The following is a 14,256-nucleotide window of genomic DNA, read 5'->3' as shown; positions in this document are numbered from 1 at the left end:
AGGCAGACGTGGACGCAGATGTCCCATGTCCGAGCACTCGGTTATTCCTGACGTCCCCCAGTCAAAGGGCAGGCCGTGAGAGGGGCCAGCTGGACGCCAGACAGGGGGAGGAGGAGGAGGAGGAGAACGAGGAGGAGGAAGAAGAGGAGACTGGATTCAAGTGTTGCTCTCATCCCCCCCTCCACCCCTCCACCCGAGGAAGGTCAATCGTTCGGGAGTCTCCTCATCCTCAGGGCCTTAATAGGAGTGGAGGGGCCCTGTTTAGCTGACAATGGAGGAGCTTTCCCAAGAAATGGACTGGTGTGAGGAGACTGGCCAGAACAGACCAGCACCCACCAGCGCCAGGCCACTACACCCCCCCCCCCCCCCCACACACACACACACACACACACCCCACACACACACACACACACACACAACCCCCACGCCTCCCCTGAGCGAGGAAGGGGCCACTGGCCCGGAGATGGCTGATTCAAGAGCTCGGCATCCAGGACTTCCTGTGGCAGGACAAAGACAGCATGCACGGGAACCAACACGCACATACACACACATACACACACACATACACACACACACACACACACACACACACACACACACACACACACACACACACACACACACACACACACACACACACACACACCCTGACACCACCCCAATCCGCATGATGTCAGCACTCCAGCCACAAACCTCCATCAGCTACATGTCTCCACCGTTATGCGTGATAATACATTTCACACCTCTGCAGTCACACATTTCAGTTAATTATTATGAAAACAAAGGCAAACATACAAATTGAAGCAAAAGTGTATTACATCAGATTAAATTTAAAAAGCCTGCCTCCGTTTAAAGTGGCACTGCTTGGACAAATGCCGGCTGTTTAACTCTCTGATGTTCTCATTTGTCACCCTAAATAACCTGCTAATTTTTACTGCTCATTTTCCCCACTCAGGCCTGTGTATTATTTCATATATGCGGGTTTCAGGCCCTTGATATATGAGCCTGGACTATGATGTCAGCGAAAACACTTTCAATAATTGCTATGAGAAATATCCTCAACCTTCCAACACCTTTTCACGTCCAACCACCGTCCACGGAAACTTCATCTATCAGCCACCCCTCTCTCTCTCTCTCTCTCTCTCTCTGCTAAATCCGTCTCTGTGATGTATGGTTCTCTGCCATCCTTGTGTTACAATCTGTACTGTTTACATTCTAATAAATGAAAAAGCAAGCAGCCTCCTTGTGCATAACATTAACATGAATTAAAGCTCATGGCTCTGAACAGCCTCGATGAGTGCTGTTACAGTGACTGCATCTGAAAGGTATTCCCAGGTAAATAAAGTAAAAGTGTACACACCTGCTGAATAATGTACAAAGTGTATGTGAACGTGGGCTTGTGTGAACATGAAAATGCCCGTTTACGCTCCCCGAGGTGAACAAACAGCACAGTACATCCAACTTTTTTTTCTTTTTTTTTTTCTCATCCAAACTTCAAAGCAAGCCACGCCAAGTCATGGGCAGCCCAAAACATGATGCAACCGCTGTCAAACAGCTTCGTCACACGCCATCCGTTCACACCCTCGACAAAACTCCTAAGAGGACAAGGAGACACAACAACACATGAACTCACCCGATCTGTAACACAATCCAGGGCCTTTTCAGTTATCACACATTTTTTTTTGTCCTTTCCTTTCACTTAGCCAAGCACATAGCTTCAAAAAAAAAAAAAAAAAAGTGGGCGCGTAGCAGAAATTCCACAGTGGGAGCGGCGTACAGGGCCATTGTCATACGGCTTAAATCTGTAATGGCTTTTAATCACAGGCTTTTAATTAGGGTGCCATTGGTGGATAAATGAAACGGGGGGCCCTGGAGTGTAAATTCCATCAGAGTGGGCTCTCTTCCACGATCAGCACTCGGCGCGGGTCAGAGTGTCTCGAGTTTAATTCTGCTCGCTGCACTCAGTAGATTGCATTACTTTTGTGCATTACCTCCCATTACCCGCTCGTCTCCGTGCATCTATCACGGGGCCGCACGCCTCTCCTGGGCCACCTCTCCACTGTGCACACTCCCTATTGTTCATTGTGTCTGTCTGCGCTGAGATGATATACATTGGGAATGTAGACGGGCAACATCTGTATTCCCTTCCTTATTCCTGTAGTCGTGCTGTAGGCTACTGTATATTAATGGTTCTGCTAGTGAATAACAGTAGGAGGGACCTTTATATTTTACTGAAGTTTTGTACTGAAACGTTATGTAGAATTTGTTCAGGAATAGAAGCGGTGCACACCTGTAACTGTCCCATAGTGGTCACGGTGTATTGTTCCTCTCACATCTCCAGTCCCTTTCGTATCGATTCTCAGAGGAGAGATATGAGCCTTCCTGCCGTGTCATTGTTCTGGCTCAGGTGAAACGGATACGCAGCGTAGACAGGGGGCACAGGACCGAGCAGTCGGCTGCTGCCTCTTTGTGTCCTTCTGTTCTGCCGTTCCTGAGACAGTAGCTGGCTCCTCTTCGTCAGCGTGAGGTGGGGGAGGCTTTGAAGTGCTGGGCTAGAGCAGGCAGAGACACACGTGAGGTGCTGGGAAAGGAAAGCTGTGCACACCACTTAGCAGCCATGTGGTCTTCAGAGACCTAGCTAGAGAGACAGAGAGACATTTACCTGATATACAGATACTCTCTCTCTCTTCCTCTCTCTCTCTCTCTCTCTTCAGTTTTGTATAATTTCATAATTTCTATCGTTACTCCTGGTGAAACTAACCCCTCACGTAGTCAGCCTCTGCAGCTTGTGGAGGCTGTGTGGCTGAGGGAGGCCGGGAGACTGGAGCGTTTATGAATGGGGACAGGCGGGGATGCTGCAAGGGGTAACAAATTGATATAAGTCAATTAAATGTCTATTATTAACCTCCTATGGCTCACTGTCAATTATCCGTCCCATTAACTCGCTAATACTGTACACTGTATGTGTAAAACACTGTGCAAAACCAGCATGGTCACTGTCTCTTCCCCATAAAGTAGGCACAGAAAGGATGACTTTAAAATAAATTAAATTCAATTACATTTAATTAAACAGTTAAGGTCATCTGCACCTTTGGTTCCAGCATGGAGATGATTCATAGCAATAATAAGGAACGTTACGGCTGCTTTTATATAGATTAGTCATAAATTTATGCTGCACTTCTATTACCATTTAAAAGTGTGTGTGCAAAGAAGCTCTTTACATGATGATTATCATTTTAATGATCTTATTATTCCGCAGTTTCATGGAGGATTTGAGACATTTGATGAGGAATGAACGGTGCCGATGGAAGGATATGGGATCAGACGGAGATACTAGGTGAGGCTCTGCCATAAATAAGAGGCTAACGCGTGCAGTAGTTCACCGCAGGAATATTGCGGCGCGATACTTCTCTTTTTAATGACTCAGCGAAACAAATCAAAGCTGAATGCCCTGCTTGAGTGGTGGTGTAGGCGAAGCCATGTGGACATGGTCCAGCGATCTGCCAGAATGCTCTCACACACATCTGTCTGCTAGGACTATTAGTGTACCTGTTTTTCACAGATTTGTTCATCTGTGAACTGTGTACATGTAAGCTAAATTACATAAAGTTAGATTTGTGTTATTTGCAAAGATGGGCCACTTTAGAAGAGAGACATGCTATACTAAGAAGACTGCAAACGTACAAACTGTTCTGAAGTGGTAGAATGAAAAGAGTACAATGTGTAAATTTGTAAATTTGCAATACAGTGGATAAAAATGGATAAAAAGAGTGGATACAAAAATGCCTGCTAAATATTCGTCTGAACTCTACATTGACAATCATGTCAGACAGTAATACACTATAACTTCTGAGAAATCACACAGAGCCCAGTGAACCCTCTTCAGCTAAACGATATCAGAACATACATCACCACAGACATAATGGGCACAGAGCATGTTTTTGTCTCAAGGTTTTAATTAAGTGATCGAGACTCTTTTTTATGTTAAATGAAATCAACGTTTCTGGCGTGGTGGTGGGTTCTGGGCTCAGACACTCTGAGTCAGACACATTTTTTAAACAAAACACTCAGGGTAGGATATTCAATTTTGGAGCTTCTCCGCAAAGCGTATTCCACATGGGATTCATGGCGCTACCCATCACAGTCACTTACAGACTTGCAAGTTGACACAAACAACTCAACACACAGAGGAAATTGAGAGCTGCTCACCATTAGGGAGTTGTGGTGACACAGATTTGCAGTCAGGCCCATTATGCTGAGCTACACATTGCTGTGCACTGTCATATTCTGCGCTCCAGACAACTGTAATACTCTGGTATTCCCCGCAAAATTGCAAATGTTCTGAGTAGCTCAAATGATCAAATAGACTAGTCAAAACAGTCGCATTAATATCCCATCGAACATAACGACGCTCTTGACTGCTTTTTTGCGTCTCAGTTGTGGCTTGGAGTCGTTTCAGACGTTGTGGGAACGGCGGACTCTGACCCAGTGGCCTCTCGCTGAGGGCACTCGGGCTTTTTTTTTCTGGCTGGTCAAAGCGCCACTGCAGACAGCCTTTCCTCTGCTTCGCTGGGCCGCCGGCTTCGGACCAAAGTCACAGCCGGACGTTTTAGCTTAATGGCTCCGCCGTGAGAGATTTACGGCGCAAGAGACAGTGGACAATTAGAGAAAGGAAAATACCATAAAAAACGCCAGGAGCGCCGAACACCGCCGATGGATTTATGATTGCAGCGGTGGTGCTATTTGTTAAATGGAGCATCTGATTTAAGTCGCATGGGCTTTGTTGTAATGGCTTGGTCTGGGCAGGTGCCATCGGCTTGAAGCCCTGTTGAAGGCCTCTTGTTGCATCAGGCAATCGTATGTTGTTGGTGTTTTTTTGTGACGTTCAAAGCAAGTGGCGATTTGTGTTTTTGTCTGTTTACTGATGCGTTAGATGAACACCTGTGTACGATGTACATGCACAATATGTGTGTATGTGTGTGTGTGTGTGTGTGGGGGGGGGGGGGGGGTGAAAACCAAAAAATAAAAGTAAAATTGTCTGTCTGGGCACAAGCAGAGACGGAACCCCAGTCACAGATGGTGCTGAGAGAGCCGTCTTTGTGTCGCCTTCCGGTGCACCTCTGGTGTCCCTCTGGCCAGGAAATCGGAAAGGAAACGTTCAGAGAGCAGCGCGGAGGATCCATGGACAGGCCAGTGGGAGGCGGGGACGCGAGCGAGAGCAGTACACTACAGAGACACTGGTGGGGGGACTCAAGAGGAACAGACAGACAATCACAGACAGGCTGACAGACACAGACACCTCACCAGACAGACAGACAGGACCATACAGCAAGCACTTACTCAGCACAAAAACAAATACCTCCGTACTTCCGTACTTTTCACAAAGCTTGTTATTTTCCCTGAAGCATGTCAGATACCACTGGTCCACATTAGCCCCTATTAAATAATTCCCGGATAAGAATAAGATCCCAGATCAAAGCGATTTGTGCCGCAAAGCAACGGCAACACTGAAACACATGAAAGTTGCTGCATGTTATAATGTTTAATTAGGTTCGTATGGTTTTCTGATGGCCGTTACTAAACTGTACAATTAAGAAGCGATCAACTCCTACTGTGGCCTACCTTCATCTGATGGATGTGAGAAAGATATGATGGCATCGTTTACAGCCGCTTTAAATATCATGGACAGAGATAAAGTGCGATTGGTATAATCAACCGCTGATGGCACCTTCTGCTCAGGTTGGCTTGTGAAGTCAGCAAACGGTTGCAAATCGGCGTTTCCTGAGTCAGTGTATTATGTGGTGTGTGTTTATTTGCAATTTGTGTTCTTCCAATATGTAAATGTTGTCATTCGGTATGAATACTGAAAATGTGTGCGTGAGGAATTGCTGTGTGGATTTATGGGGAAACCTGTTCTGTTGTGTGTGTAATATATATATAATTTAAACCTCTTTGTATGCGTACAGGTGTGTGTAGGGGTAATAAGTGTAGAACTGGCATGGTACCAACCATGTGTGTGTGTGTGTGTGTGTGTATGTGTGGCACTTGTCCGTGTTTAATGGCGGCCTCCCATCTGGCGGGAGCCCTGGGTGTTGGCCGGCTGTCGGCCCTCAGAGCCCCGCATTAGTGTCTGCTGGCCGCGGCCCCAGCCTCATTCCGCCTCGCAAACCCTGATTATGGCGCTTGATTGCGGTGTCTGAAACCACGATAAGAGACCGGGCCTGGTGTGCCAAGCAATCTCATCATGAGACAAAAAAAAAAAAAGAGAGAGGAGGGGGGGGGGGGGGGGGAAAGGAAAAGAAAACACTGGGAGAATTAATGGCGCTTCAAATGCTGCCTCCTTTTTTTTAATATCGATAATCTCCATCCGGGGTAATTTGCAGCAATTGGCAGCATATGGCCCTTCTCCACACACTGTGTTCAGCATGAGAAATCAAATCTGTCGGAATATGGAGGGGAACGGGCCGGAATTTAACTGGGCATGTGACAAGCAAATGAGTAAATTGTTTGATTCCAAATGAGGAGGGCGGAATTGAAAACCCAACCTATGAACCGTTTTGGGAACTACAAACATGGGATAGAGAAACAAATAAACAACACATTATCTGAGTGGGGGAAAAAACACACAGGTCCAATTAGAGAGATCTGCATAGAGAGCACAGGCGCTGAGGGTGTATTAAAAAGGGCATTTTTAGACTGGGAAGGAGAGAGAGAGAGAGAGAGAGAGAGAGAGAGAGAAAGAAAGTGAGGGAAGAGAGAGAGAGAGAATGAATGTGTGTTAGTTTGGATGGTTTGGTGTTGGGCACAGATATTAGAGGCCTTGTGTTCTGGTGGTGAAGAGTGCCTGTGGTGGTCTCTACCTGCCTGGAAGCTTTTGAGAAATGCACTTTGCCTCGACCCATGCCCTGGGCAAAACCCCCATACTCCTCTCCTACCCCTCTCCTTCATCACCCCCTTTACACCCTCCTCCTCCTCCCTCTCTGTATCTCTCCATACCTCGCGGCAGCAGGTATGGGGTTGAAGCCTATTGCCACAATCGCAGCAGATAACCTTTTTGCTGGACAGAAGCGCCACACGGGGCCGCACCTTGCCCGAGGATAGGCGCAGCGCCTGAGCCCTGGGGCCCGGGGAAGACAGCCGGGGCCGGCCCGCACGGCCGGCAGCCTCCGCACCTGGCCTTTAGTGGCCGGGGGCCAGAGTGGAGCTGACAGGTGAGAGGCCACTGCTGCCTCTAATGAAGGCTGCCGCAGGGCAGGGCGGGATTGGAGAGAGAAGAGGGGAGGAGGGGGGGAGGTGGGGAGGGGGGTGGACGTGAGAGAGACGAAAAGAAAAGAGGAGGAAGAGGAGATGAGAAATGGACAGACAGAGGAAAGGAGAGAGACGGAGAAAGACGGGAGTCCACAAAAGCGCGGCTACACGCCGCGAGGCTGCCGAGCGCCGGTGAGGCCCAGCGCAGGGCCGGGGAGCTCTGCCTTCGACCCGGCGAGGCGGCTCACGCCAGAGTCCAACACATGTCTGCCAGCTCCCGGAGAGATAAGACAATGGGAGGAACTCCACACGCTCTCCAGTGACTTACACAAGTTCTGTAATAGTACAGATCAAAGGATGGAGCTGCACTTGGTGTGTAGACCTTTGGCTGTTTGAGTCTTATGCAGGCTGATCAGCGATGGCACGCTCATTTGTTATAGTCAGACAAGCCCCAGGAGCCATGAAAATGAAAACAAAATTGATGTATTTGGCTGGAGTAGCACTATATTTGTTTTGCAGACTAAAAACAAATACACATACTCATACACGCAAACACACACACACATACACACAAAACACACACACACACACACAAACATACACTCAGAGAGACTCACTACCCACACATCCCGTCTCGTGCATCTGTGGATTACATCCTCGGCTGCCCCTGTCTGACCACAGGCCGTGTGCTCGGCACGGCCCATGGCAGCCCATCAAGTCTGTGAGGGGAACCCGATCCATGCAGCCTGTCAAAGGGCCACAGTGTCCAGCCACGGCCCCCTTTCCGCTCCTCTCCTCTCCTCTCCTCTCCTCTCCTCTCCTCTCCGCTCCGCTCTGCTCAACTCCACTCCACTCTACTCTGGTCCATTCAGCTTTGGCGGGAAGGGGTGGGGGTGGGGGTGTGTGGGGCTCTTGGCGTGTACACAAGCAGTCACCCCGAATCTGCTGGCTGATTAATCATGGGGGGTTGGGGGGGTCGTGGCCGTGGCGGGCGCAGGCTACCCGCTCCTTCCTGGCTAGTCCGTGCGTGTATATTTAGGGGGGACCCATGGTCGGGCGCAGACTGACCTAGAACTATCAGGAGCAAGCCTCGGCTGCGCCCGCGCATAAACAACAAGAATGCGTAATGAAGGTAAAGAAGGGAAGAGGCCTGAGTTTGCGTGTGTGTGTGTGTGTGTGTGTGTGTGTGTCTGTGTCTCTATGTGTGTGTGTGTGTGTGTGTGTGTATCTGTGTCTCTACTGTATGTGTGTGCCTATGTACGAGATAGGGATCTCCAGCTCGGTCTCATAGTTCATGGGTGCAGACGTGAGGCAGAAATAGCGCCCATGTCCTGCTGTTTATTTCTCTTTTGACATGGGAAGGGAAATAATTGACCTCCAACGGATGGGGGGGTGGAGGGGGGTCACTGGCTGGGTGAGTAAGATGTGGTGCTGGGGGGTTTCTGGAGACTGGAGAGCGGGTGGAGGGGAGGTGGAGGAGGAGAAGAGGGGAGAGTCTCCATCCATCTCTAAGTGAGCCAGAGTCATTTTACTGGGAGTATCGGATGGCCTGTTTGTGACTGACTGGGAAGCCGGCGTGCACATGGCGCAGTGCACGCTGCTCCGAGTTAATTAAGAACTCGGCGGAGTATTTATGGAAGGGGCCTAATGAACGATGCCTCGTTATTTATCATCTTCTCCAAACGGAGGAGATTAAATCTCCCCTGGACATGCGCTTAATGAAACCCCTTGATGTAATAAGTGCTCATTAATCCCAATCAATAATCAGTCCACTTTGTCAGCCGTTAATGGCGCGACTATAGAACATTTAATGACACTGACACAAATGCATCATCCCTGTGCGGATATTTGTGCAAACCTTTGCTGTTTTTTTTTTCCCTGCTCTGAGATTGAGCCGCGGCGTCTGTGGGATGTGTGTGTGGGTCTTGACTGAGATGTTCTGAGTGTGAGGAGGGCAGGAGTTGGAGGGGGTGAGAGGAGGTGGCACACAATGCCACTGATGTGGCCTCTCAGCCCTTTGATTTCACAGACGGGTGCGGGGCGGGGGGTTGTCCCGGTGATGTCTGTGTCGGGAGTGACATGGCGGGGCCGGCCCCGACTCAGACCACCGGTAGACATCAATAACTGTCTGTGTGTGTGTGTGTGTGTGTGTGTGTGTGTGTGTGTCTGTGTGGCGCTCTGTCTGTGTCTTAGTCCCGCTGGCAGTGTGTAAAATTCCCAGTGCCATGCACTCACACAGACACAGACACACACCCCTACATACACACACACACACACACACACACACACACGCCCTCGGGCTAATGAGGTGATCACAAGGCCTCACCGGCATCTCCTCATCATTCTAGGGTTCAGCTTGGTAACACACACACACGCACACACACACACACACACACACACACACACACACACACACACACACACATAGACAGTATAAGTGTGTTTGTGTGTGTGTGTGTGTGTGTGTGTGTGTGTGTGTGTGTGTGTGTGTCTGTATGCTGGCACACATAAGCATGAGACATGTCTCTGTCTCTCTACACACACCGTCTTTAACGGTGTAAAAACTGTACACACACACACACTCACCCTGTCTCTCTCTCACAACACTTCCTCCGTCAAACACACGTGCACACACACACACAGACACACACAGGCAGGCCCAGCGTTGCGCGGGCCGGCTGGTAAGCGGTGTCCAGTGGGGAGAGAGACGAGCCGAGTGTCTCTCAGAGATCAGCCGCCTCCAGCTGAGGATGCAGCCGCGGCTGCAGACAGGAAGCAGGCTGGCTCCACACCACACGGGAGGGCAGCCCTCCGCTTCCACAGTTCACACGCCAGTCTGGCCCGCTCCCTGCCCCGCAGAGTGCACACACACGCTCGCACACACACACATCCACATGCTGCACACATACACACACACACACACTCACACACATGGACACACACAATAAAGGGTCAGCACTGAAGAGATGTATCAAAAAAGTGAGAAGAGAGGGAGAGAGAGAGAGAGAGGAATGGAGTAACAGATAGGGAGGGAGAGAGAGAGGGAGATAAAAGGCTAGGTTTAGCATGTGCCTCAGGTGTACAGGTTCAAATGAAAGTTTTGAAGTGGGCCTCCTGCTTCACAGGAGTAGCCGAAGGAGCCGCGGCTGACTGTGGTTTGGGTGGACTGGGGAGGCGCAGCAGACTGGATAAAAGGCTAATTCAGTAGCAGCCTGCGTCGCCTGGCAAGACGTCCAGCAATCTGGGAGGCATTTTAGCCAAATAGAAGTATGTTGGTGTATGCGTGCATGTCTCTCTCTCTCTCTCTCTCTCTCTGTGTGTGTGTGTAGTGAACATGTGCGATCACTATGATCAAGACTACTTATTTTCACTACAAAATGGGCTGTAGTTAACAATTTTGCTGTCTCTGATTGCTTTATCACTGGATATAAAAGTACAGATTAAAGCAGCAAATCCACAGTACCACTCTGTGCTTGCGTGCCGCACATCTCTTTGTGGACGGAGCAAAACCAAACCACTTCTCTTTCATTGATAATTCACCACCACATTTTCAAAATAGCAGCATCAACAGCAACTGAATTCAAGTCTGATTTTACTGAGCCCCATGTAAACCTCAAGCAGCAACATAAGCAAAAACAGACAAACTAAGGAGCCGTCCACAAGACAACGGTTTGTTTTCAAAACAAGTTTACGAAAAAACTGCTTTGAGATCTATTTGCTTTGAGAACTCATCTGCATCCACACAAATTAGCAAAAACTATTGTTAGCATAGCATGGATGCTTTTGAAAAATGTATTTCGTAACCTGCGGTGCAAGTTATAGCCCACAAGTAAATAAGATGTTAACACTTTAGTTAAGGAAAAATATATCATAAAACAAATCCTATAAATCATCTATCAACATCTGCAAAACATTTTAGCACCACTTTTGGTGTCACAAGAGGCTTTGGCTGGTAATGTTTCCAAATACTTCATTCTCATCTCAGAGATGCTTCATTCAATAATATGTTGGTGGATTACTTATGTTTTACGATTATTGCGATGCGAGATGTCTTCGGGCCACTATTCTTGAAGTTGCATGGCTGTTTCTCTCGTTAGCAACTTGCTATGGCTGTGCTGTATGGCTACGCTAGATGAACGGGTCACCTATTTAGGGCCTATTACATTTGTTTACCATCAAATTGACTTTGTAAAGGTTATATTAAGGTGAAAATATTGCATAGTGTACCTTTAAGTTGGGGCCGTGTCATCGTCAAGTCATCCCTTTCCATATTCACCTGTCAGAATAATGAGAGTGAACCTCACGCAATTGAACTGATTGTATTTAATATCACTGGTTGGATTTGCACTGCATTAAGAAGAAGAAAGTCAGCCTGAGCATCTTTATGCAAACAGAATAGCACATGACGAACATAACTCGTATATTTTATTGCTTAATTGGCAAAAGGGCAGACTTAATTAAGTCATGTTGACTTTACATATTTGTTTACCTTTAAGCTGGCTGAGAGTGGGACGCATGCCACAGCGGGCGAGAGTGGAGCCACACACTGAATCCGCAGGGCTGTGCTGCCTGGGCTGTGAGTGGCACATTCCCCCCCCGGCTACCCGCCGAGGTGTTTACGAGAAAGCCCGCCGGACCAAGTCATAAGTCTTCAAAGGCATTTTAAAGGCATGGCTGATGCTTAGGTTGTTTTTTTTTCCCCCCACGTCACCTCCCTCCACCCACCACCACCCCTCCTCCCACCCCTGCATCATGTCTCAAACAGTTCATCTGCATGAGGCGTCCGCACAGGGGGTGGGCGGTTGTTGGAGATGGGGGATGGTGGCGGCGGCGGCGGTGGTGTGTGTGTGTGTGCGTGTGTGTGTGTGTGTGTGGCGGGTACCACCTGGGCCGACAGCGCCTCCTGCTCAGGCTCCGTGGGAGCGGCTCCCTGCACAGCTTGTTGGGTTCTGACCCACGCCAACCTCCAGCATCACAGCCCCCCCCCTCCTCCTCCTCCTCCTCTTCCTCATCCTCCATCCCCCACCTCCCTCCCTCCCTCCCTCCCGCCCGTCCCCCACCTTCTTTCCATCTCTGGCACTCTGGAGCGTGGCTGGGAGAGCAGGAGGGGGGTCTGGCTGGCCTCACGTGAGGGTGAAACAGAGGGAGAGAGAGAGAGTGAGAGAAAGGGTGGAGGGGAAAAAAAAGAGGAGAGGGGAGGAGAGGGAGCACAACGGTAAACAACAGCACCTTTGGTCTGGCGGCTGTCTAGGCCCCGAGTCCTGGGGTGTGACAGGCAGACACTTGTAAAGTGGCCTCATTCCCAAGCAGGGAGGTTGAGGCGTCTGGCTTGCCCTCCCTCGCCGGTGGAAGGACAGCCTCACCCCCACGCGCATTTATTAAAGTAGACCTGCGTTTACCTTCAAACTGTTTTCCACACTCTCAAAGACCACAGTGTTTGCAGGTCAGAGGTAACAACTTGGATGCAGTAAAGCACTGAACCATTAAAAATGACAACCTCTCCAGTCTAAGGTCACGCAATATCCAGCATAAATTTTCTGACGGAACAAAGGCAGACCACAGCGTAAAGGCAAGTTAGCCTTTAAAGAACAAACAAATAACTAGCAATGGGAATTTTAGTGATAAAAATGAAAGGACGGAACACATTCGGATATACTTGGCAAAATGACTAAATAAATCAAAGTGACTAAATAAATCATTAGACAGAATGGGGTGGCTCCGCTGTAAAGGATTATGCCTAGTCTCACATAAACCTGCATTTTGAATGCAGATTCTGAGCTGAAAACAGAATTTAAGTCCAGAACCAGGCCTTAATTCCTGTCCAGGAAGCCTGCCTTAACTGTAATAAAAATATGCTTTTTCAAACACAGCAGTCTTGCGAAGAGATTACCCCATTCAGAGAGGGCCAAAATCCAAGATTAACCCTCCCTCCTAAAACTTCTTTGAAAATGATTCACACAGAGGACACAAGTGAAATATTTCTCACTCAATGTTAATACCCAAAGACAGCTCACGCTGACAAAAATTCAAATGCATGCACAACCTCTGACATTAGAGGCTTCTTTTTTTAGGGATTTGAAAGTTGACGTGACAGATGTATCTGTGTAGTCCCAATCTCCTTGGGAAAAAATAAAGAAAATGCATTATTAATTTTACAATGCAGTTGCCTTGGCGGACAATATTCATGGAGGAGAGAGAGAAAGAAAGAGAGAGAGAGAGAGAGAGAGACAGAGAGAGAGAGAGAGAGAGTGAAGCGGACAGGCAAACAACCTGCCTTAACCTTGAGATATCAGCAGCGAAAGTTGACATCTTAGAAGAAAAAAAAAAACGTTATTTTTTTCTTGAAGTGCGGATTGTCAGCAGGGCTGTCACCAAGGAGGTAAGGCGACATGAAATAAGGAAGGACACATGTGGCTTGGGGAGGGAGGGGGGTCTTCATGAAGTCACTCAATGATTTCCTGTCAGTGTTAAGTAGACAGGTGCTTACAGTTAACACCACCCTAATATCTCGATGCATATTTATGACTTTTTTCCCGCTCTAATACGTTGCTCGTTAATGTCACAGCTGCCAAATATTTGCAGTCTATGACATCCCTTAAAAGACGGAATAAATAAAACAGCTTTTAAAGATTCTGACCTGCTTAAATGCATAGATATTTCCATGCCTTTGATCAAAAGTACTCCTTTTATTTAAGCCGCTTCAACTTTTCTCTACCGCCCCAAAACATTCAGTCACATACACACACACACACTTTTTAAGATTAAGTGCAGGGCATATCTTTATTTACATCCTCTCTGTCTCACACACACACACACACACACACACACAGCACATCGCCTATTTCTAAAGTGCTCTGATGCACAAAATGTGGTTTCAAAAAATGGCTATTATGGGAAAACACTGGGAATGCGCAAGGAGTGCTGCTGCATCTCATCAGCCAAAAAGGGGGGAAATGACTTTATGGTCTCCACAGATTTGCGCGCTGATTACTCCCTGATTCGGCTTCT

Source organism: Sardina pilchardus, chromosome 20, assembly GCF_963854185.1.
Source record: "Sardina pilchardus chromosome 20, fSarPil1.1, whole genome shotgun sequence".
Taxonomy (NCBI): Eukaryota; Metazoa; Chordata; class Actinopteri; order Clupeiformes; family Clupeidae; genus Sardina; species Sardina pilchardus.
The sequence above is the reverse complement of the archived record's forward strand: the minus strand, read 5'-3'. Positions refer to the sequence as shown.